Below are 24716 nucleotides of genomic sequence, written 5' to 3'. Positions count from 1 at the left end.
TCTTTCTCTCTCCCTTTCTCTTCCTCTTGATCTCGCGATCGGAATCGCTATCGGAAAGATCCTTCATAGCGACCGCCACTTATTGTCACGTATCATCGACGGGATCATCTCGGATCATAGAATCGTTCAGCCCTTGCAACATCTATTGATAGCGACAACTAGGAATTTTTGGCTTATAATAGGCTCTTATGAATCAAGTGCCTCTTGTAATGATTTACACATTATATTTTCACGTTTCTTGGAGATATATATTGTTATTTTTATTTTTAAAAAATCGCTTTTTTATGACATCAAGTATCACAGCCTTTTCAATTTATTATTATTTAATTTTATCATTATATATTTTTTATGATAATTTAAAGGAAATGACTATTCGAGTAACGCCTGTTTTATTTGGATGAAAATTATCGTGTATTTAATTCGGCGTGCCATTTTAGCATCTTCACGAATTTATGCAACACGAATCTCGCGCGATCTATATTCTTGGGCAAAAAGCGTTCTCTGATATCGCATCAATTAATTTTGAAACGTCGATTGCGCTTCGCGTCGCGAATATCGGATGCTGTGGATAGAAGGAGAAAGGGAGGATTACTACCGTCCGCGCGGATTCGCAGTCGATTTCGAAACGGCTAATGTATCAATTATCCCAGCGAAATGATTTCGCGAAGCACCTTGGCTCGAACTCTGACGGCAATAAATATATAGACCGCTTGCGTAAATAAGCGAGGAAAGAGAGTCGTGAGATGATATCGACAGAAGGGCTCGGACAGCATAAATTCCGCCTTTTCGGCGCGAAAACCCGGTTGTACGATACAAATCGCGACAATGGGTGGTGAAGGGGAGGACTTTATCAAGCAGCACTCTCGATATCCGAAATCGAGGATCGGCGGGATATGCAGATTGTAGTAGAGAGAGAAAAAAAAGAAAGCTTCGCGTCTGCACGCCGCGACTTATCTCGCATGCGAAAAATACGTGCTCGATCAACGGGGGCCGGATCGACGGGGTTTTGCGCGCGAAAGAGGGCGAAGAGAAGGGGAGAGATTGAAAATCGTTTACTCGCTGATAATAGATCGTTTAACACGTTGACTGTAGCGACGAAACGGAAGCGCGCTGGCTTCGCGCTTCGGAGATTAATACGAAGCTATAAATCGTGATGTATCGTTTCCATCGTTTTCCACGGTTTTTGAGGAATTACGTGAAATACGTAAATTATCGCTCTCGTTTTTAAATAATAACTCAGTGAGATACATGTTACGTTATTCTTACATAGGATGAAATTTCAACACCGTTGACGTTTCCGCGCATGAAACTTTTACATTCGTATTTGTGTATTTAATATAGTTGTAACACGGATTATGTATGGAGATTGATCTGAATAATAACGAAAGAAAACTATTTTAAATATAAAGTATTGTATGTATTTTTATTAAACGATCAAGATGCAAAAATATGTGCATTCGTAAAGAGAACAAATAATAAAAAAAGAAAAAGGAAGAAAATAAATGGTAAACCAATGAAATAATCAAATATCCGAAGAGGATCTCGACATTTTAAATGTTTATATATACTTAGTCTCTCGTTTTATTTTATATATTTTTAACTCTGCTTCAGGGATTTATCCTTTTAATCATGAGATGCAATCACTCGAAATCACCGTCGAATCTTAAAACAGGATAAAGCGATAATATGATTCGTTTGTCTCTCGATAATAACGTTAGAAACAATTTAACAGGATATACGAAAGCATACGCGTCTAAGAAAGTAAAGATGCAATAAATACGAGAGACATTTTTCGAAATATGGAGTCGCGCGCGAGGCGAAAGAATCGTCGTTATTTTCACTTCTTACCCGCGCGATATTTGTAATCTCAGCTTGATACATTACATGGAATTTCCTCGAGTTGAACAGCAGCTCGATGGTGGCAGCCAATACGATACTCTCCGACGCGTCTGTGTGTACTGCTCCTTTTTCTATTTTTCTTCTCTCCCGCCACCTTGCTCGCAGCCCGCTCGTAGTCTTCTTCGATAAACAGAACCATTTCGAGATACCGCAGTATCTTGATGCTTTTAATTGAAATGGAAAAAAAAAGATGCGGTCTAATGCTAAATGAAATTGTATCGCACGCAGTGTATGCAAAATATTTTTTAAAACACGCGTTTGATATTGCAAATATTTCGGAGATTATTATTTTGATATTTTGAAATCTAAGTGATTATAATCACACGTGTTACTTTTCGAACATTAAAATAAGTATACGATAATGCAAATAAATTTTTTTTATTTAAATTTTCAAGCCTTAATACATATTTTTACCTCTGGTTAAATCTGAGCTAATTTTTATAAACCTTATCGCGATTCATGTGATATGAATATATATTTACGGAATAATCTAATTTTTTTATGCAAAATTCGTGTTGTTTTCATTGACGCGACGAGAAAATCGCCGAGCTCTGAAATATTTTGCAACGGACCACATTGGCGCCGTTATTTGCAAAATACGGCGATTTCGTTTCACTATATAGCATATACTTCATATTCGGAACGCGCTGCAGCGCCGGAGGCTTGTAATCTTTCGAGAGCGGATCGCTCGATCGATTACCTTCCCTTCCTCTCTCCCTTTTCTTTCTCTCCCTTTCTTCTCTTTGTCTCTCTCTCTTTCTTTGTCTCTTTCTCTTCCTCCCTTTTGCTAGAACGTATGAATCGCCAGTTCGCATCTTGGAACAGTTTTACTCCGGCTGGAAGAAAGATGCAATGCTCGTACAGGAAGAAGGAGGAGGCGAAAAAGGAAGAGCATAGCCACGACGGATACGCTAGAGTGTCGCCGTCGTTGCTGCACTTCGGCTCGGGGAATTTCGCGTAATGCATCGAGAGTCGAGATTGCATGCGTCGAATGGAAAAACGGGGAAAAATAACCTCGCCGTTTTGCCCAGAACTAGACTCCGAATCGTTCACGGCATGTCTATTTGTTATTGTTGCTATTTATTCGTGTTTATTAAGCAAATTGACGGAACGGCATCGCGCATTTTCAGCAGAGTGTATACATCGTTTATCTCGGTACTCTCGTTTATTCGACATAGAAATAACGCGGAACATCTCGCCGTAATGTAGATTGTTGCGCGTATAAAATATTGACAAAATCCAAATTTCAGTATTTTGGCTAGCAATATGTTATTATTATTATTATAATCGCACGCGACATCGAAATACACACAACTAAAATACGTATTATACATACAATATACATACAATATAATACAGTAAAAAATTTCAAAAGGAATAAATCGTGAAGAAACGCGTAGAGGGGAAAGAGTAAAAGTTTTTTTTAGCATAAAGTACGCTACGCAATATTTAAATTTAGTGAACGTAAACTTAATTTAGTCAAGGATAAATTATGAAAAATAAAAATGTAGAGATAAATTTACTAAAGATTTTTAATGAAATCTTACGTAATGTAACTTTGCGCATATACATACATAGTATAAGCTAATATGTAAAAAAATATGCCACTTTGGAAAACTATATGCATCACTAACGAAGATACATGACCGCTTGATATGCTCTAACGCGAACTAATAATACTCGAACCATAAATACGACCCAAGATTTCGCTCCACAGATTCATAAATCTCTTGTCCCAATATATTTTTCCCAGGAGGGAATAAGCTGTAAGAGAAAGATAGCAGCTACTGGCGAGAAGAGGAAGTTGCGAAAAATGAAGGGGGCGGCATATAAGAGGGTGAGGAAATAGATTTGTGTGTGTACGTGTGTGTTTGTGTGCATGTGTGTAAGCGGGTGGGAAGTGAACGAAGTGTGCGCTTTGGACCAAAGTCGACGTCGGAAGTATCGGATGCAAAAAACGAGAAAACAAATCGTAAATCATTTGCTCGCGCCTTTCTTACACGCGCAAAAAGCCGGCGACGCGACGAGAACATAGCGCGATGACGATATTCCGGTGAAATCACGCCGAAATTATAAGTATTTTACCGCGAAAAAGTGAGGGAAAGAGACAGCGAGCGCAGCGTCGTGAAAAGGCAATCGGCGAGTGCCATAAAATTTCAGCGGGGATCAGAGGGCAACGCTGTTAATTTAATTAGTTACTCCTGTTGTTACAACAGCCGTGCGTATACTATTATTTGAGTGAAAAGTATGGGTATATATGGTGCTTATCATTAATTACTTACAGCTGTCGGATCTTTAGTCAGTTATAATTTATGGTTTTAGGGTGTTGCTAACATTACATTTTGTACGAGTATGAATTACCATACACGATCATATTTCATAGAAGCTGTCATATTTTATCGTTACAAATTCACGTATGTAGTGCATCGTTGTACGCACTATTTTTTAAATCTGTTGAATAAATATATAAAATACAAAATGTAGAGAAAAGAGAGAAAGAGAGAGAAATAGAAGAAAAAAAATATTATATACAGTGCTTAATATGCCAAACGAAATGGAGCAAAGTCATGTTAATAACTTTCCATAAAGTTGATGCATTCTCTCGAAACTGGAAAATGACTGTCGAACTGCCCACTTTGTTGCGCGATTAAGAGCAATCGAGATAAAATTCCATACCAGTAAGGAGTTTGAGTTTGAGCGAGGCGAAAACTTACTAAAATCGAAACCGCGCAAACTCTCTCTCCCTCTCTCTTTCGCGGATTCTCGGAGAAAACTATGGGGCGGACTTGCCTTTCCTTGCCGCAGTGTGATATAATCGAATGAGCGGAGGTTACCACGCACCAAGTTACGTAAGTTGCCGGGTTGATTTAGTTCTCGCGGATAATTCGGACGACTCCTTCTCTCCGCTCCTCTCTCTCTCTCTCTCGTTCTCAGCCTCCCGCTCGGAGGATGATGGAACCAATTCCTGCTCGTTCGCCACCATCTGGCCACGCCGTTTCCTCGTTTACTGTATGTGGCGCGGATACTCCGTAAGTACATCGGAATGTTCTCTGGGAATTAAATGGAGCTCGTTCGCGAAGAAATGTGCGCACGCGCGCGCTCTCTCTCCTTTAGGTACCTTTATGTTATCGGCATACTTGGACTTTATTGATATTGCCAATTTCATTTTCTTGGTGGGGAGAGAGAGAGAGAGAGAGAGAGAACCGGTGCAACTAGCGGCAGAAGTCTGGGGACGGATGTAATGGGTGATCGACCGTCGAATGATACTTCCTCGAACAGACAGCTGGAAAATCAGCGCGTAAATGTAACCAGCGTAAAAGCTTTCGGATCTAAATGTGTATAGTAACTATATAACTATTGAAAAGGAAAGAGACAAAAAAAGGGACGGACTGGTCACGAATAGGATGGTGGTAGCTTGCAAGAAGCAAGCTTTTGTTTTATATCATATTTCAGGATGCTTGCTCTCTCTGCAGAAGCGATTCTTCGCTACCTTCGATCTTTGGATATTTTATCCGCAGATTTTGCAACGGACAGCATGTATTGTTTCCTTTGACGTAGCATGTATATTATGCATTATTTATTTCGCTGGATAATTATGAGAACCCTTCTTCATACACGTATTTATGCTTTTATTCGCAAATTAATGCATCGTGACGCATAGGTGATCGATTATCACGAAGTCAGACAAGCAGTTTGATAAAGATTTTTTCCTTTTGAAAAAAAAAAGAAAAAAAGACGTGTTTATTAACTTTAGACAGCATCATGATTATAGCCCCTTGCAATTAAAAATTCAAATTTACGCGTGTGAAAAATAAACCAATAAAAAATGAATTATTTTAAGGCACGAAATAAATATTATAATCGGAAATATGTCACTATCGTAAAAACGTAAAAATTATACAAAGGATAACGGATGATACTTTCTCGCTTATCGTGCAGAAGTGATCGGTCGTTAGTTTAGCTTGCGATAATGCCGAAAGGAAAGAGGAAAGTTAATGATGAGATACGTTCATCAATCTCGAAAGATATCGCGAATCGCGGTTATGATCTTATGAAAATGATTTTGCATTAAAGATTCAGGACGTGCCATTTTGCTTGCATTTTGCGGACGGTATTTATCGCCAAAATATATTGCTCGCACTATCAGCATACATTATTATCAGCATCGCGCGCGTGTAGCATACGAAAGGAGGATCCGACCTTATCGTAGTATTCTCATCGTCTTCAACGAACACACACGTAGATATATTTTCCTTCTTTGTGCTTTCCTCAATCGATTTCTCGAAAGATCTTTATTCGCGATCGCCATTTTTCAAATGTAATTCTTGCGGCGTGTTTGCATCTCGCGCGATATAATATTTCGACGTAACATTATCGGTGCGAATTGTATTAAACGCTGGTATATCGTGAATACATTATGGTAATCTCGTGCATGTGAAATTACAAACGTTGTCAAAAACAATTTGATAATAAAAAAAAAGTTGCGTGTCATGCACAGGGGGGACATAGAATTTATTTAATACTTTAAATTGTTGTGCGCGCGCCGGAGTAAATTGCGCGACAACAAAATTTCGATTATTTGAATGCCTACCTGGAAAACGTGATTCGCAATACAGTTCAAAAATTTTAGCGAAACGAAATTGTTTTGTTTCTGCCACGAGCGTGCATGCTTCTGCGTGTATCTTGATTGCAAAAATAAATGTTTTTTATTGCAATTCGGTTGCTCTATACTATTGATATACTTAAGTCGCAATAATAAAAATGACACTTTAAAGACATATTTTTATTTATTTATTTATTTATTTTTTATCGAGATACTTACGTTCCCGATTTCGCGCCGGAGGGTCCTTATCTGCAACCCGTCATTTTTCAAACATGATTCTCGCGTCCATTTCGGTGTAATACTTTAACGTTTAGCAACATTATTGATACAAATTATGTTATTAAGTATTGGTATCGTGAATATATTATTATTATATTCTCACAGTTCAGTAATCTGTTTTTTCCAATTGTAAGTTTAATAATCTATTTTTGGAGATAATTAAATTTTAACAAATTTTTTTAGATTGTATATACATATAAATAATCTATTATACTTATGATATACATATAATATAATTGTAGTAGAATTTTTAAAATAAAAATATATATTATTATTGTGTAATTATATCTAGGGCGTGCTATTTTAATATAAATATTGTCAATTCCGATTATTCTGTAATAAAAAAAAAATAATAATTTTGCATCAAATTTATTTTTATTAAATAACGTTTTATTGATAACAGAATCAAAGAACAAATTAACGTGATCATCAAATATAAACACATGATAATACTCAATATACGCGAATAAAAGGTTAATTTGAGAGAATCAAACGTACAGATAATGATTTTGCGCGTCGCTATCACAAATTCTTCATTAATTAGCAACAGAATAATCGTGACGCAATTTAAATCTCTCATAAATTTTAGTTATCTATCGACGCAATTGATCGTAGTCAAATTTTTTATAAATTATGCATGACTTTTAATAAGATGATGCCCATTGGAAATAAACGTTAAAATCTGTCGGAGTAATTATCGCCCTAATTTTCATATATAATTTACAAGTTTCAGCAGTGACGCACGTTTTTGCATAATTACGCAATATTATCCCAGATTATTGCGTCAAATTGCAATTTATCAACTAGTATGTAAACGAGCGCGTCTTTTACGCATATAGCACAAGTACATTTCCCTGTCACTCTGTTAACACATCCGCGGAAAATTTTAATTGCCTCATTTATTTAAACAAAGGAAAAAGATCGGCATGTAATGAACTTTTTTTTTTTTTTTTTTTATTCAAACGGTAATTGAACAATTGATTATTTACGAATTATTTATGCTTTATAACATTTCCTGCTAATAAACTTGCATCGCGAAACATATATGAAATGATGCAAATTACATGCATAATTTTTAGCATGTCTCTTCTCTATATACACATTTATTTTTAGATTTTGTTATTAAAAACAACCAAACAACCTGATTTTTCTCAGATTCAAGCTTTTTAAATATACATAGATGTTTTATAAAAATATTTGATTTTATATATATTTTTTGTCCACGAAATTTTTCATAACGTGCAAATTTATTATATTCACTAAACAAAATTTATGCATATACAAGATCACTGGCGGATCCTGGGGGGGGGGGGGGGTTAACCCCCCTTGCAAATTAAAAGAAACAGTTTTGCTGAATTTGTTTAAAAAATATAAATAAAGAAAAACAAACATGTGCATGAAATTACCTCATCATTTCATCCTATGTCTGACTTAATCTATACTTAACTCCTTGAATGCGCGTAATGAGTATAATTTCCAGTGTATCTTATACATACATATTGTATATATTATATATATATATATATATATATATATATATATATATATATATATAATATATACAATATGTATGTATAAGATACACTGGAAATTATACTCATTACGCATGCAAGCAGTTAAGTATAGATTAAGTCAGACATAGGACGAAATGATGAGGTAATTTCATGCACAAAAATAATTAGGCGAAATTCTTTATATATATATATATATATATATATATATATACATATATAATATATACACTATGTATGTATAAGATACATTGTAAATTATACTCATTACGCATTCAAGGAGTTAAGTATAGATTAAGTCAGACATAGGACGAAATGATGAGACAATTTCGTTGCATGAAAATAATTAGGCGAGAAATTCTTTATATCTATATAATATATATATATATATATATACACTGGCAGATCCTGGGGTGGGGGGGGGGGGGGGGGGGTTAAACGCCCCTTGCAAATTAAAAGAAACAGTTTTGCTGAATTTGTTTAAAAAATATAAATAAAGAAAAACAAACATTAAAGAGCTATCGACGTCGTTGATCCTGGAATAAAAGCTAATCATGAAACCGAAAATATTAAATAAAATAATTTTGCAAAACCCCCCCTCATTATCGACGTCAGGATCCGCTAGTGTACAAGATTATATAACATTTAATAGCCATACGGCGGCCATTAAATTTGATATGTATTCAAGATATTAATATAAAAATTCTTTTTCACTTTCTAATATTGTAATTATAGATTTTCTCGTAGAATGCTTTATGAATCTCGTCGAACGTATTTTTTACGAAACGTTGGTTTTAAATTCTATCCGCGTATTGTTACCCGGTACGGTCATACATTTCTCGTTTTCCATGAAAATTTTCCAGAAAAAAGTGAAAGTCGCGGATGCCAGAAAATTAAATCGAAAACATTCCGATGGGCTGCTTCGATGATACGCACGTGAATATATAAAAGATTTACTAATCCGCGGTGATGACTCACGGATATGTGCTGAAAATTGCACAGGGCACTGCGGAAATTTCGGGATACCTCGGTATGTCATAGTTTTCCTCTCGTCTGTGGGATTATATAGACTTGTATTTTCAACGTGTGTGGGTATATGTATGTACGCGACATGCACATACGTTCGTATAACAGTATTACCGATTATGTTGAAACTGCTTTCGCGTGCGGACATAGTATTTTCGCGCTTATTAGTTTTTAGGCAACTTGCAATGTTACGCTGATATAAGCAGCAGCGCGCATCACGCACTCTGTTTATTATACGCTCGTCCCAGATTTAGTAAATGTAAGATTAACTTTCGTGTGTCGTTATTTAAATAGATATCGGTTAATTTTAACTAAAAGCGCGACTAATAACAACTTTTCACACAGTTATATAAAATTTAAATAATGTACCATGTCAAACATATAGACACACGCGTGCACATACACCTATAGAGATAGAGAGAACAGCTTTAATATCCTGTTTTACATTTAAAATTGAAATTTTCCTATCATAAAATCTCTAAATAATTGAAAGGATGTATTTAGCTTTTTAAAACGAAATAAACCAAATTTGTAGATACGCATAGCGCATTGGAATAGCGCCTGCACGTTGCATCGATCTCAAATACAAATATGGAAATTTTTATTCGAGAAAGTTTCTATTATATAAACAATATTTTTTAATATTTTTTTGTAAGTATAGTTTACTTGTACGTTTTTCAGCAAATACTAAAACGTCCGATCTTTTCGATAAAAACACATACTCTATTATTTTTCAAATAAATACATATTGAATTTTTCTATGCATTGTTTTATTACAGGTTTTGAATATAAAGTACATTTCGTCTTAGATGATAAAATGTCTCGTAAAAAAAAGCAATATTGCAAAAAAGTTTTGAGCAAAATTTTTAAGGATTTTTTCTTTAATTTTTTTTATTATGAAAAAAGACTGTCACTGTCATCTCTTAATCGATGACAACTTAATCGTCTGACAATATATTATAGGCATTAAATATCCCTATTCAAAACTTTTATCCAAAGTTTTTGTCTGTTTGCTTGTTTGTAATATATTAGATTTACAATAAACACACATACACACACATTCTCTCTCTTTTGTGTATACATATTAGAAATTAGAATAATAGTTATTAAACTACATTGTATATACCTATATTGTGCAATGTTTTGTTTTATTCTTGGTTGAATATACCATTTTTCTATGGAGAAAAATGTGTTAGCAATTGCCCATTGTTATATAACATTAATTCCGTAAACATTTAATGCTGTTTGTCTTATTAGAGAGTCACATAATTAATAATAGGAACAAGAATATTTACATTCTTTTTACTTTTTTTTTTAAACATGGAAACAAATTATTTAATACTTTAATAGTTAGGCTGATAAAATTTTGGATGCGACGCTTTATCCTAAATCAACTATTTAATTTATTATTTATGTTTATGTTTTCTGATTATCTGTCGAATTGTTCGATTATGGAAAATTCTTGTGATATACAGTAGCGAAATACATATATACGTATCAAACGATGTACTGAAGAGAGAACTTAATTGGGCAGAATTATAACCTCTTAAAACTCTATTAACATGCAAATTCACGAGTCGAGAGAAATTCTATTTAATGGTCCACAAGAATGCACATCTCGAGTTTTCCTTCAATCTTTCTCCGTCTTTGTTTATTTTCTTATCTAACAGCGCTCTTTATTCTTTGAGCGGTCTATCTGGTTTCCTCCTCCGTCATCATGTCAAACCGGCATTAATATAGTCGCGAATTTATCTAGAAATTTAAAAAATCGATGAAATTTCTAAAAATAGTTTTATTAATTTTAAAAAATAAATTTTTTTCATATCACGAAAAGAAACGAATACACAGATAGATACCAACTTGGACTATACTCATGATAAAGGTATGATTTTAAAGTGACCATGATACGTCAAGAGTGCGCTACACAGGAAATTTTTTGAATATCTCAAAACTTTCGTAAAGGTCCCTACTTATATGTATATATGTATATATATTTGTATATATGTATATATCTCTAGATGTGACGTGTCTCGGAAACTACATACGTATAAGGTGTCTCTGAAGCGCCAAACTTTGCAAACGTATTCTATTTCTCCTTTTGTGAAAAATTGACACATAGTGTCGAGTATTCCTTAGCTCGCGCAACAATACCGCTACTATGCAGAGAGGAGTGTAAAATCGACGAGCAAGAGGGGCGGCTTCTCTCGTAACGGCAAACGAAATGGTGGAAGATGCGCGACGCGCCACTGACGGGGTGACTTGAAAGGACGCCGCGTTCCATTGTTGACGAAATTTCACGCAACCCATATCGACCACGCTCAACAATACATATGTATATATATATATCACACACGCGTGCGTGATACTGCCCATATATTTGCGTGTAACTCCATTATACCGGCGGGGAATCGGGCGCGAAGCGCCGCAGAATATCAAAAACATACTTCGCGTAATGCGTACAATTTATCAGCGGTGTGCGAAACGAGGATTTATCGTCGCCATAAAATCGCCGAAAGAAAAGAAAAAGAAACCACCCTTTCTTCCCCCCTTTCTCTCATCAACGCGCTGCGACTAAGGAGATATAATTCACTCATTAAAATTTTTACATCCCCTTCTCGATGGCATTTTTTAACAACGTCTTCGGCGACATCGTGGAACGTGTGTGCACATTCGGTTGCTTTCGGTGAAAATCGAGTAAGGAGGGAGAGCTCGCGAGATACGTCGCGCAATTTTTTACACGTCTCGGTCGCGACGACGTATTCGAAAATGTTTTCCTTTCTTCTCTCGGCGGGCGTGTGTATGTTTTGCTCCGTTTTATCCGCGAAACTTTCGCGGAACACGGAAACGCGATTTTTGCGAATCCGCTTCTTCGATTTACGAAGACGATCGCATCTTAGGAGGAAGAGGGGAAAAAGGGGGCTGGATCAATTATCGACGTCTTCTAGAAGAGCCATTCGCTCTCCCCGCAGCGGAAATTGGACCGAATTGGGTAAACGGAGAACTGTGTAAACTTTAATGTAAAAATGAATAGTTTATTGAGCACCTAATATCTATCCGGAAATAATAAAACCAACATTTACACGCCGCTGATTACGAGACGAAGGGGCGCGTTTAATATTCCGAATAAGATTCTCGTCGCGTTGTGCGGATGTTTTTACAAACTCTTTTTGTCGAATCGAGGGTATATGATTTGTATATTTGGTTTTTTTTTTTTTTAAACATACGTGACGGCCCGATATTGATCGTTTCGTAACGTGCATTTTGTATCGAGTGCAACGGATTAAACGTGTAAGGCAGGTCTTGCGTTATAAGCAGCACACGAGAGCGCGCTCGTACGTAAGAAATGTGAAAAAAAGCGCAGTGAAACGAATCGAGTATTGCGCCGACATCGGCGAAACGTGCAAAGTAAAGTAGAACAAGTCAAGCCTAGTCGGTGCGAGCGAAGACGGATCGAAGCGAAATGAAAACTCAACTAAACTGTGTAGCCTTTAGACGCGCAAAAAATATCAGATATATCAGACTGACGAAGAAAAGGTCTGTTCACTTGGTTTTATTGTTTAAGTGCGAAAGCATTGTAGAAAAAAAAATAACGGAAACGAATTCTCTTAGATCGATTTAATATTTAAAAAGTACACTATTTCAAGTACGAAGTATATTTACAAAAAGTACACAAAAATTAAATATTTTTAATTGAAAAAAAAAATTTGCAATTAACGAAATGCATTAACGCCTATTTTAAGCTATTCTCCAATATATTCGTTTGTAAAAATTAAAGACAAATAGCTATGGTCATTTTCTTGCGATTTTGCGCGTATATCCGCAGTCGTCGTGATATCTCTCGCTTATCGAGATCGCCATGAAATATCGGTTAGTGGACAACAGTGTAGCTGTCGGTGACGTCACGCTTTACGCACAATGTATCGAATTATTTTGTTGATTCGAAAACGGTCGGATTTCTCTCGCTGTATAGATATCTCTTTCCCTTACGGGCGTTTAAATCTGCATTCGAGTATCGACGTCTTCGTCGTTTTATGCGCCACGTTTATTTGACAGACGAGTCACCAGTTTCTTTCTCCTCGCGCTTCGAGCAATAATTAATCGACACGGACCAAGGAGCAGGAACGTAAAAATGTCATTATGTCGACGCTGATATCCGACGTTTTATTATTTCTCGCCGTCGAGTATCGAGAAAGCGCCGCGCATGTACAAATATTTATCAAAAAGATAGCATTTTTTCTTTCCTTTTTTTTGCTCTTTAAGTCGATTTCGCGTTTTCACGGATAAGCTGCGTCGTCGCTGCATATTCCCGAGGATTGTTATTCAACATTCGGATTTTTACGCATCGTTAGCACATTTTTTATCGCACGCACGCATGCACGTATGCACGTTTGCACAGACAGAGCGCGAGCGCAAGTTGGCCGTTTAATATCTTGCGTTGTTGCTGCGGTGCAGGGTGATACGTCGAGTGTCGAATATACAACGCGAGTTGCATATTGGGCGATATCGCTTTGGGTTACAAAAGCGTATTTTTACATTTTCACGCACGACGGGCATCGTGTTGCCCCAGTTTATGCGCTTTTTTTTTTTTTTTTACAAGGATTTTAATGTGCGACGATCCATCGAGATCAAAACTTTAATAGCGCGATTTACGGATATGTCCGAGAGAGAGAGAAAAAAATTGTCCCGCTCTCGACTGAAATGTTTTATGTATCTCTCGCTTTTCGCGTTTATCATCGATTATTATACAAATAATTTCGCTTGATAACGCGAAACATTTGCAGATCTGAAAATCAGCAAATTGTTGAAATTTTATGTATATCTGTCGTTCTCCCTCATAATTTTTTTTATCACTTTAAAATCTGAAGTTTTCTGCACCATTAAATTTTAATTTATTTTAATTTTCGCATATAACTACGAATTTTTCCTAAAAAGTAAGAATATATCCTCTTATTATACATCTTTTATTACGTAAATGAAAGCACAAAGAGCGCAGTAGAACAAATTTTTCTTTTTAAACATATTGCATAAAAAAATCCGATGCACATATATAAATCAAAGGCAAGATTTAATTACGCATCAATATTTTATTTATCTGATTTCGTCCTTTTAAGCAGAGAATCGTCGATGACATACATTGTAAAAAATGATATCCTTGTCGCGCTTGGACATGCGACTAAAGTGTAATACGCAACATGAGAATTATGGGAAAAAATGGACAGTTTGCCGAGATTATTGATCCATCGAATGGACCGATCGATAAATTACAGCCACAGATATTGTGACGGATGACGCGAACGCTAAATCGCAAGACTCCTCTGCGCTTTTCCGCATAGCACAGGGATGGGGAAGAGAGAGGGGAGGAAGGAACAAGCTGCGAAAATCGGGCGTGGCTCGATGCGAAAAATCGGCGTCGGAATTTATGATGGAAATTACAAGGGCGGCGCGCATAGTCGGCTGAAAAATTGCGCCCACGTCGCATCAGGTTCGATAAGTCAAAGATACGTGAGTCACGATGCGTAAATCGACGGGAAACGTATCGAGCACCCATCATCCCGCGGAGAATCCATCCGGTACCGATACCACCGCTTTTCCGTGCGACGTGTATGCGATTTTTTTTGTTTCGCTATTAGACAAATTTTCGATGGAAAAACGCGAGAGAGAAAGAGAAGCGAGAAGACTTGGAAATGACGGAAGGAACTCGGTGTATTCGCTGCTGAATTACCTCTTCATTCGCGAGCGAGTGGCGTAATAAAAATACGGCTTGGCAAAAATCCGCGGAGAGAGAGAGAGAGAGAACGAGAGGACTGCGTTGCGTGTAAATTATGACGCCGCGGAAATATAATTTAAATCATACTTGAAGGCTGAAACGAAAATATAGTAGTGAAGTGACCGCCGCGCGCGAGCGAGAGTTGAATTAGATTTTAATCCAGCAGCCAGCTGGATGGGGCTGGAGCGCGGCGAATGCTAAGTATTCAGTTTCTGTACCAACTATGTCTGTATCGTAAGTCTTTATCGACCTACACTTTAACTGCGCATCCACGCATTTCGCAGAATGTTCTGCTTCTATCGAATTAAATTTTAATGGAACGAGACTTGTTGCCGATTCGGCGAGAATGATCTTTCTTTAACGACAATACACAGATACTTTCGCAATGTTCGAGCTTTTAAGTCTCCGTGTATAGGTATACGTTTCGACGTTGAGCAATTTTTCCAACTAATCTTCAAATTTCTCTCTTTGAGAAAGAAACGCGCGAATATTTTTCGCGCCGTGTTGTACGATTTGTTCGATCGTATGTACGACGCGACTGGAAATGTTCAAAGGGCACGTCCCGTACATTTCCTACATTTGTAATTTTCAGCGGTTGCTCTCCTAGTACTTTACACGCTCGTATAACACATACAAGGTGTCCAAGAAGAAGCATTGCACGTTCTTGTAACTGGATTGGCGCGAATAAATGCATTCTTAGCGAAACATACATTTCACGTTATTTGTATAGATAATGTATTGTGATATCTCGCTGATAAATTAAAATGCGTTTTCAAATATTACACAGTATCTAGAATTTTGAAATGTGTATAGCAATAATTATAATGATTGGAGTTTTTCAAAATCTTCACAATGTTTTACGCAATTTAACGTAATTAAACAATTTTAACAAGATGTAGCATTGTTTTCGCTTTTGCTGTACAAAATATCTGTGAATTACTTAATTAAAATTTGTTTTACGATTACATAAATGTGAAAATTCGCGTTGCCACAAATGCGCGCGGCGATTTACTTGTTAGTTGCAATAAAAGCAATCCGTGCAGAAGTAATGATAAAAGATTATCATAAAAATTGCATGAAATTTTGATAAACGATGTAGCGTGGTGGAGTTAAAGCAACGATTTATTTTTTAAATTTGCAATCTTGTCGGAACGTTATGAAATCGAAAAAACGAGGTATAAAAGCGACCGTTTAATCTTTTTCAAGAGGACGAATAAAAGAATTTTTATCTTAATCGCGAACTAAATGGAACCAAATTTGCTCGTAAAAGACGCGAGACCGGGAGATCTCTTTTCATTATCCCACGGATATATACGACATATTCTTATTTTATTCACCGTGTACATACATACACGTCGTTCGCCTTCGTGCGCGATTTCCACAGGTTTAATGCAACGTCTATAGGATCCTCTTTTTAAGACCCTCAACCACAGACGTAAACACCATCGTGTGTCACTCAAACCGTAATCTTACAGACTCGGTTACAGTCGTGCGGTTTCTATGCATCGTAGCGTATTGGTTTACGTTCGCTATCTTTTCGTTTCCCTTCTACGATCGAATCGAGAGAAATCTCTCGATTCGAGCTAAGAAAATTTTCGGCGTTCGAAAAATTCGAACTCTAAAATATTCGTAACTCTTTCTTCAAATACCTACATATAGTAATATTAAAATCCATGTGTGCTAAATATGAGATTTTCAAACGAAAGAATTACAATAGTTCTTTGGGTATTTTAATTGCATTTCTATCTTCAATTATAGGTATTTAAGATAATTAGCGATAAGTTTTTCATAGGAAAAAAAATTCTCGCGAGAAGATAAAATTAATAACCTTTTCATTCATTTCTGCTACGAATGATGCGACTAGGGAACTTTTAATTAAAACTTATATGAAAACTGTTTTTTTTTTTTTTTTTTGTTGAGGGGGAGAATTAAAAATATTAGATCCTTAATTATAAAGAATATTCAAAACAAAACCATCTTTTTTATTATCAAAAAGAAGGGAAAATAACACGCCGGTCTTATAATAATGCTTGTGCTTCGCATACTTGGCATACTTACATTACATGGCTGCGTCGATAACAGCCCATCAGGGAAAAGTAAATAAAATTAGATTGAGAAAAGAATTCGCAGCGTAAAAAGAAAATATATATCTCCCGAGACGAAGAAGAAGAAAAGGAAAAAAGAGAGAAAGAGAATCAAACGATGAACTTGGGTCGATGAAAGCTTCTAAAAATCCGCGTTTACGAATCGAGGTGAATACGGCCGCGCGCTATCAATTAAGTTATGACGTGCGTAACTTTTGCAATTACATCGCGCCGGCCGCAGGCAGGTACGCGCGGGCGGGTTCGATGGTGCGGCGCAGGTCGCCCAACTAATTGCAGTCCTCACCCAGCTTCCGTTCCCTGCTGCGCGCGTACGTGAGCGCGTCGCCCGACATTAATCCAGTCTATTACTATCCCGCTGAAATTAACATCTAAATCTAAGCACTATGTTGTGATTGTAGAAAGCAGTGAGTGTCGTCTAATTAGTTGCGAGTAACCATGTATTTTAACGATCGCGTTCCCTATTATTAGGAAAAGCGGCGACGTAGACACCTCGTTATTTTACAAGATTACGCACACGTTTTTACAAAAACTATACATGTATGTATATAATATTTATAAAGTTGTGTTATATTTTATAAATTATATATATTAAGAGATATATATATTTAATAAATTTATAAAATATAAAACAACTTTAAAATATTATATTATCTATTTTATCTAATTCATTGACATTTTCTTAATTTCTATTTTATATTAAATATTTGTATTTATGCGATTATCTTTCTAGATTGCCAACTATCTAAAATCTTTTACATAGTGCTGTAACTTTGTATAACGCTTTGCGACGAAATGTAAACATGAATCGCGATGGACAAATGAGTATCTTAAATATTTAAGGGCGCGATCTTAATTATTCCTCACATTCTGGAAACGCGCGCAGCGTATATCTATCTACCTATTCAAGATTGCACGTGTACAGTCGAAATGCATTAATGATACTTGTGCTTGCACTCGCATTTCACAAGGACACTTTCTCACTCGCCGATTCCTTTCATTCTTTGCGAGCACAAGAATATTTACAAGCAGTTGTATAAATCGTACAATTAATTATACATATATAAATTAAAAAGATACAAATTAGCAAAAAACAAAGTGACAAGGAAACTTGATCGGACACGCTATTAATGCATTTGATTGTACGAATCGTAACGCAAAGCGCGGATGACATCGCCGACATCGCTCTGATGCGACACACAGCACTAGAAATTCGGCAAATTCAGACAAACCGAATATCAGTTGGTCCGCGCGGCCAGTTATGCGGTTTTCCAAACGATGTCATCTAATTCCCAGAGAGAGAGAGTGAGAGGATGGATGATTTGCGAATTATGAATATTCGTCCGAAAGCGCTTTGCATCATCGAATATAGGTACGTAACGGACGAGGGAGCGCAATATCTCGGTTTGCATTACGTAATCGATACCGTTGCAATTTTTTAAGATGCGTTGGAGGATCGTAATCGTAGGAGCTTGCAGCTCTCGCCGAGTATGTAATTCGCGATAACTTTTCTCGAGGATTCGCGAAAGTACGAAGGAAAATATGAAGGAAAATCGGCGAGAACCGCGCAGACTTTTATCGGAAGTAATACTAATAATCAACGATAGGAAAAAGTTAATAAAATATATATATATAAAGAAGAAATGAGTCTACATCATTCAACGAGTGAACTAACTTTGGCGATTCTCGGATCGATGGTCTTTTCGAGAGAACGAATTATTTTAACTTGCATCGAACGAAAAACGGAGATGAAAATTATGATTTTACTATGCATTGAAGCTTGGAATTTAGTTCATTAGTGCGAAATTTTCTTCAAACAACTTAATCTGCGACTCGACGATATAAATTATATTATATATACTTTGATTATGATTAATTATATCAAGGACAAAATAACACGAAAGACAAAGTAATAAATAAACGATCCTTCACAAAACGACGTGAAAAAAAAAATTGGGTGGAAAAAACTAAAAAAATATAAGAAAAATGTCCGGTTCAATGTCGCGGATCAATCAAACGAAAATGATGATCCGGACGGACGCGGATCATGGTCAGGTCTCGGTCAACGTCGCGAGACAGCCGTCAGCGAGCAGCCCTGTCCCGAATACACTTGATTTTAAACGGACGATGTTGAAATGGGTGAAAATCACGCGATCGTGAAACCGCCCGCGCCCCGATGAAATTCTCGCCCATCGGCAGCGCGCGTGTGTCGCGAAATTTATGGGACAGTCGGACCGGGGCCGCGCGGTCGGGAACTATTTTCTCTAAACTCTCCGCAAGCTGCATTGCATTATCGCTGCAATTTGGCCGCTCGATATTTACGACGCGCCTTGGAAAGGCCCCACCCACGCGAAATCGAGACGTGTACGCTATGCACGTTTCGCGGGTCGCGGACATGGTCGCGAACCGTTATTAAAGTTCTCCTCCCAAGTCGAATTAATGTTGCGTCTCGGTCCGTCCATTGCGAAAAGAAACACGTACCTAATATCCGGGCTTTTATTATCCGTCGATACAACGACGCGATCTCGCGAATTTTACTACGGTTATCATCGAAATGGCGAAATTTTACATCTCGTCATTTAAAGCGCCAATTCGCGATTTGTCATGCCGGAAATGAACTCTTTAGCTCGATGGAGTATGCTCGAGTATACTCGTCTGCATCAGCTTGCTCTAGGCACAATTAAATTAAACTAGTATACCAAAATCGCGCGTATACGCGTAAATGTACACTTTTTTCCATATCTAGTTGACACATGATATTTCTGCTCTCCCTCTGGCAATCAATTGTTTTTTTCGCGTTATTTTATCAACCTGTTTGCCAAATATAAAGTTACAAGTACAACTTTTTTAAAATCAATTTCTCAAATTTTATGTATTGCGGAAAGCAATATTGAAAAGAGAAGGAAAAAATATTGATTCAGTCTCATAATTGATAAATATATCTCGGAGGCTATCTTCAGGGCGATAGAGTATCATGTTTGCGAAAATAGAGCTAAAAAAAACTTGAATTTACACCTCTACATAATAATGGAGAAGCTGCAACATTCGCGTTTCATGCTAATATTAGCAGAGCCAGCAACCCTCTCATCCATACGTACATTAATTAAATTCTCATTTGATTGGTGCATTAGCAGTGGCCATTATAGAGTTTAGAATCAATCACACATTGTCCCAAGACTATCGCATTTGAATCGATTGCGTGATGCGTGCGGTTTTGCGTATTCGAAAAACGAGATAAGGCGATTAGAGCGCGGTCATGATTGCGCAACATAATTTATTCTAATGTCCCGAACATCGTAAAATCGTGAGATTAATGCTTAACGAGCTTAGCGCGGCGCAATTAATACGGCATTAACGCCACGATGGTGTAAGGAATAAAAATGCCATCTCATTAATCTGTTTATTCTTGTGCATTAAGTTAATAAATGAGCCCATTCTTCTCGGAAATAAAATACGTGGAATTGATTTTTAAAGTTTCAAAATGTCTGTTAAACTTCTGAGGTAAAAATGGTTAAATGCGAAATCAAATGTTCTTGAGCCATTTTTCAGAGATACATATATTATAGAATTAACAAAACCTTGTTTTTATTTAAAATTAAATTCCAGCGAGGATATTATTATAATAAAGTTTATTTGCTTTAAAATTTTTAATATTGGAAATTAGAAAGATGAGGAAGGTTTGATAAAATTCTATAGAAAAATGAAAAATTTATCTTACATATTAATGTTATTAACAATGTTTTTATTTCATTATTATTTCAGAGTTTCATTATTACTATTATTATTTTAAAAAATGATAATGACTCTTTCTCTCTCTCTTTATCTGAATCTGATAGATAAATATAACAACTATAAAATATTGGTTCATAATTAGCAAATAGAAATTTGATATATCACATTCTTACAAAAGTCAAAATGTAAACGAAATCGTGATGAAAAAATGCTAATGAAACACAGTTTTCTTAAAGGATATTTATCTTGTTAAACATTATTAAGATTATTTATTAACGTTTTTAAAAATTAAGCAAGAATTAAGATTAAGATTTCTTAACAAAGTTTATTTTATTCATTGTTGTGCTGTTTAACGTTAATTTCCGCCGGCGTCGCTCGCTTCCGTTCTCGTCGCCGCAAACTCTCCCTCATTGGCGCAAGAAAGTGAAATAAATCGCATGTATACACAGAATGGCGGTGAGCCACGTGCGGCCAACGAGTTTCCTAGTCGAAATAGTCGCTCGTAAAAAAATGGACGGACGGACGGACGAGCGAGCGTGAACCTAGAATTCTCATCGTTTGCGATTTTTGGGATGTCGATCCATAAAAATGGACTGCCAGGCCGGACGGTCGGTCGATCGGATTGAATTATGCGACATGACACGACGAATATACTCGACGCTTTTTTTTTTTTTTTCCACGGCGGGAACGATACGGTGCGGGCGACAATTTATTAAATTTCACGCGCGCCCGTGACAAGGCGTGTCATCGACAGATACGGCCGTCCCGGTCGATCGCGTGTGCAAATCCGTCCAAGATTATGCGCGGAACACGCGCGCGACGTTTTTCACGGGCCGAAAATTGCGGCTCGCGTCCTTCCCGTTCGACCGAAAATAATTTTTTCATTAGGGAGAATGGCTTGAAAAGTGCGTATGAAATCGAATTTATCGTACCTCTCGCACCGTTAAACCGCGAGATACTCTTTTTTTTTTTTTTTCGCGAATATCACCGAATATCCGATGGACTTTTTGTTACCGTATTTCTCTATAAATATATTACGACTAGTATTTCTTCCTCTCGACTAAAAAAAAACATAAAATAAAATATAACTAGATTAAATACGTCCGCGTCGTCTTTACAAAAATTTAACGAGGATTTCTCTGGAGCGCATTTTAAAACGGCGAACAGAGATTTGTCCGATTCCAGCAGGCGTTCTTCCAACCCTGCCGTATGAACCGTATGTCCGCCGGACAGACAGGAGAAAACTTGGAGAGGACTAAAGCATTCCGTACGTACGTGGCATTCGCGAGGAGGAGGCAGCACGTGTGATAACTTTTCCAGTTATCACCAGATGCTGGCAGTAATTTATTTCCCATACGCTCTCTTCCTCTATCTCTGTTTCCCTTCCGCTCGCGCCATTTCTTCAGCGCACGTTCTACGGCATAGTCTCCCGGAGTCTGTCTAGAGAAGCATCTGAGCTTCTCGGAGAGGAGCATAACTGCAAGTAGTGCATATATATTTTATATATATATATATATATATATATATATATAATATTTTGAGAATGCAATGTAACCATCGTGGTTCTTCATGCCACTGTTCGTGCTGCGCCAAAAAATCCCAACAAGCGTATAATATGTGAAATGCGCTGAATACATCATCACTCTCTCTTTCTCTCTCTCTCTTTTTCTTTCTATGACTTCAATTTTACGTTATCCTGCTACGGGAAAGAGGGGGGAAAGACTGAAAGTAACCTGCGATTATTATGATGCATCATATCAGAATTTTATTTCCATATTTTCGGAATCTTACCATTCTGATATTTCCCTTTTTTAAGATTTTAATAAGACAACAGCGATAATGATGATGATAATGATAACAATAATAATAATAGTTAAAAATTCATCAATAGAATAATATGTTATTGAAAAACATATTTTTTATCGAAAAATACGGATAATCGTACGTCATGTAATCGGGATATTTTTAACACGCATGTTGAAATCGTTTTAAAAGTATGTTGCAATAAAAACTTGCAGTAAAAACTGAATTGTTAAACATAGCATGTTTACATTTACTGATTCCGAAATTTACGCTTCTGAAAAAACATGGGCGATAATGTATTCCGTTACGCGTGAAAATTGTTCGTTACATTATGTACATTTACGTTGACATTAATTCGGACGGTTTCTATTGTATCATAATATTGACGCTCGCGCGATATATCGAACGCGAATAACAATGCAAAACACTATTAAAATTGAGTTGTATCGTTCTACATTTGATCAAATCATAAATGAACGAGTACTGTATCGCCACATTAAGAATCGATAGTCACGCACGATCATAAAATAATTATCGAATACTCCTTTTTTCACACAATATGAATAACGATATATTTACGTAATATAAAAATTAATAAATGTAATAAAATATATATAAATATTTTTTTTGTACATTACGATTTTTCGTGAGAAAAAAAAACACCTTGAAGAAATGCAAAACATATCTTAATACACACATAAAGATACCAACGCGATATCCCGTAGAATTAATAACGTTATTACGATACATAATAGAGTTTAACAATATGTGTTGCATTACGTCCTGTTACATTGCATTACATCTCGTTAGCGTTATCCGCTGTAAATATAAACGGTGACGACAAAGTATGTATATATACGATTATTATTAAATTTCGCGGCGTCGCGTCGTCGTGAATTTTCGCGGCATTAAAGTCAACGTGCAACGATCGCGCAAATTACAAAATTCGCAAATTAACGATCCGGCATTCGATTATACCGCTGTCGTGCGAATTATATCGTGATTACTTGTCGTCTGAGTGACATTTGACGCGGGTGCGATAAAATCTGCGGGTGATGCACGTTTAATTAGATCTCCTGTCGCGATCGATGTGCGGCGTCGCGCGTTTTCTCCGTATTGTTGTCAAATTATGTGTCGCCGTTTAATGTCCGATTTTTAATTATCGTCCTGCCGATACATATCATTACGATCGCATCGAAATTTCCGCCTAATGTTGGACAAATTATTGAAAATTCTACAAATTATGACATTATATAACGTATGTACACAGTTGAAAAATTTGTGTTAAATTTAACAAATATCACATGTCCCAAACGGTCCACAGAAATTTTTGTGTTAATTTAACATAATATGGATATGTTAAATAGTGACACGAATATTGTGTTAATATTTCAACATAAAATAAATGCAAACTTCAAGTAAACTTAAAATTAAATTTGTGTTAAATTAACATAGTTTTAATGTAAAAATTAACTAAAAAAATTGTTAATTTTACATTTTATCATCCCTACTTAAATTATAAAGTAAAATTAACATTTTTTTCCTGTAAATTTTAACAAATAAATCTTGTCACTAATAATACGGAACATATTTATTGTGTAATATTAAAAATAGATGCACATTGTGTTATTTTTACACTTTTTTTTTGTTGTTTTTATAATTTAACATTTGAGTTCAATTAACACAACAGTAATATGTTCAATTAACACAACAGTAATATGTTAAATTAACACATGAATGTGTTAAATATTTAACACAAAAATTTTAACGGGGACCGTTTTTAACAAGAAAACACAAATTTTCAAACTGTGTATATAATATAAATCCGATTGTAGAATATATGATAAACGCAAATTAGAAATGTGTAAATGCGAAAAGCAATGTTTGTATCACCACTCTCTTTATACTCGTAATTATATTTTAATTGATACTTGGCACATCTTATTTCATTTGTCGTATATAATACGTACGATATGTTTCGCGTGCGAGAGAGC

At 36.2% G+C, this 24716-nt stretch overlaps 1 protein-coding gene across 8 annotated transcripts in view; it reads left to right on the top strand.

Moving 5' to 3' along the window:
* LOC145935854 (protein turtle homolog B) overlaps positions 1 to 24716 on the top strand; it is a 245720-nt gene that overhangs the window by 95101 nt on the left and 125903 nt on the right. Inside the window, exon 1 of one of the 8 annotated variants that reach the window (XM_083037529.1) lies at positions 3616 to 3736. The exons of the other annotated variants lie outside the window; for them this stretch is intronic. The gene's annotated coding sequence lies outside the window, so the exon portion shown is untranslated. Of the gene's footprint in view, positions 1 to 3615; positions 3737 to 24716 lie in introns of those variants that run through there. 8 annotated transcript variants of the gene reach the window in all.

This window comes from Prenolepis imparis, unplaced genomic scaffold (genome assembly GCF_030444845.1).
Source record: "Prenolepis imparis isolate NDT839.2.m4 unplaced genomic scaffold, iyPreImpa1.0 SCAF_5, whole genome shotgun sequence".
Classification (NCBI taxonomy): Eukaryota; Metazoa; Arthropoda; class Insecta; order Hymenoptera; family Formicidae; genus Prenolepis; species Prenolepis imparis.
Note: the sequence above shows the minus strand (reverse complement) of the source record. Positions and strands in the feature narration are given on the sequence as shown.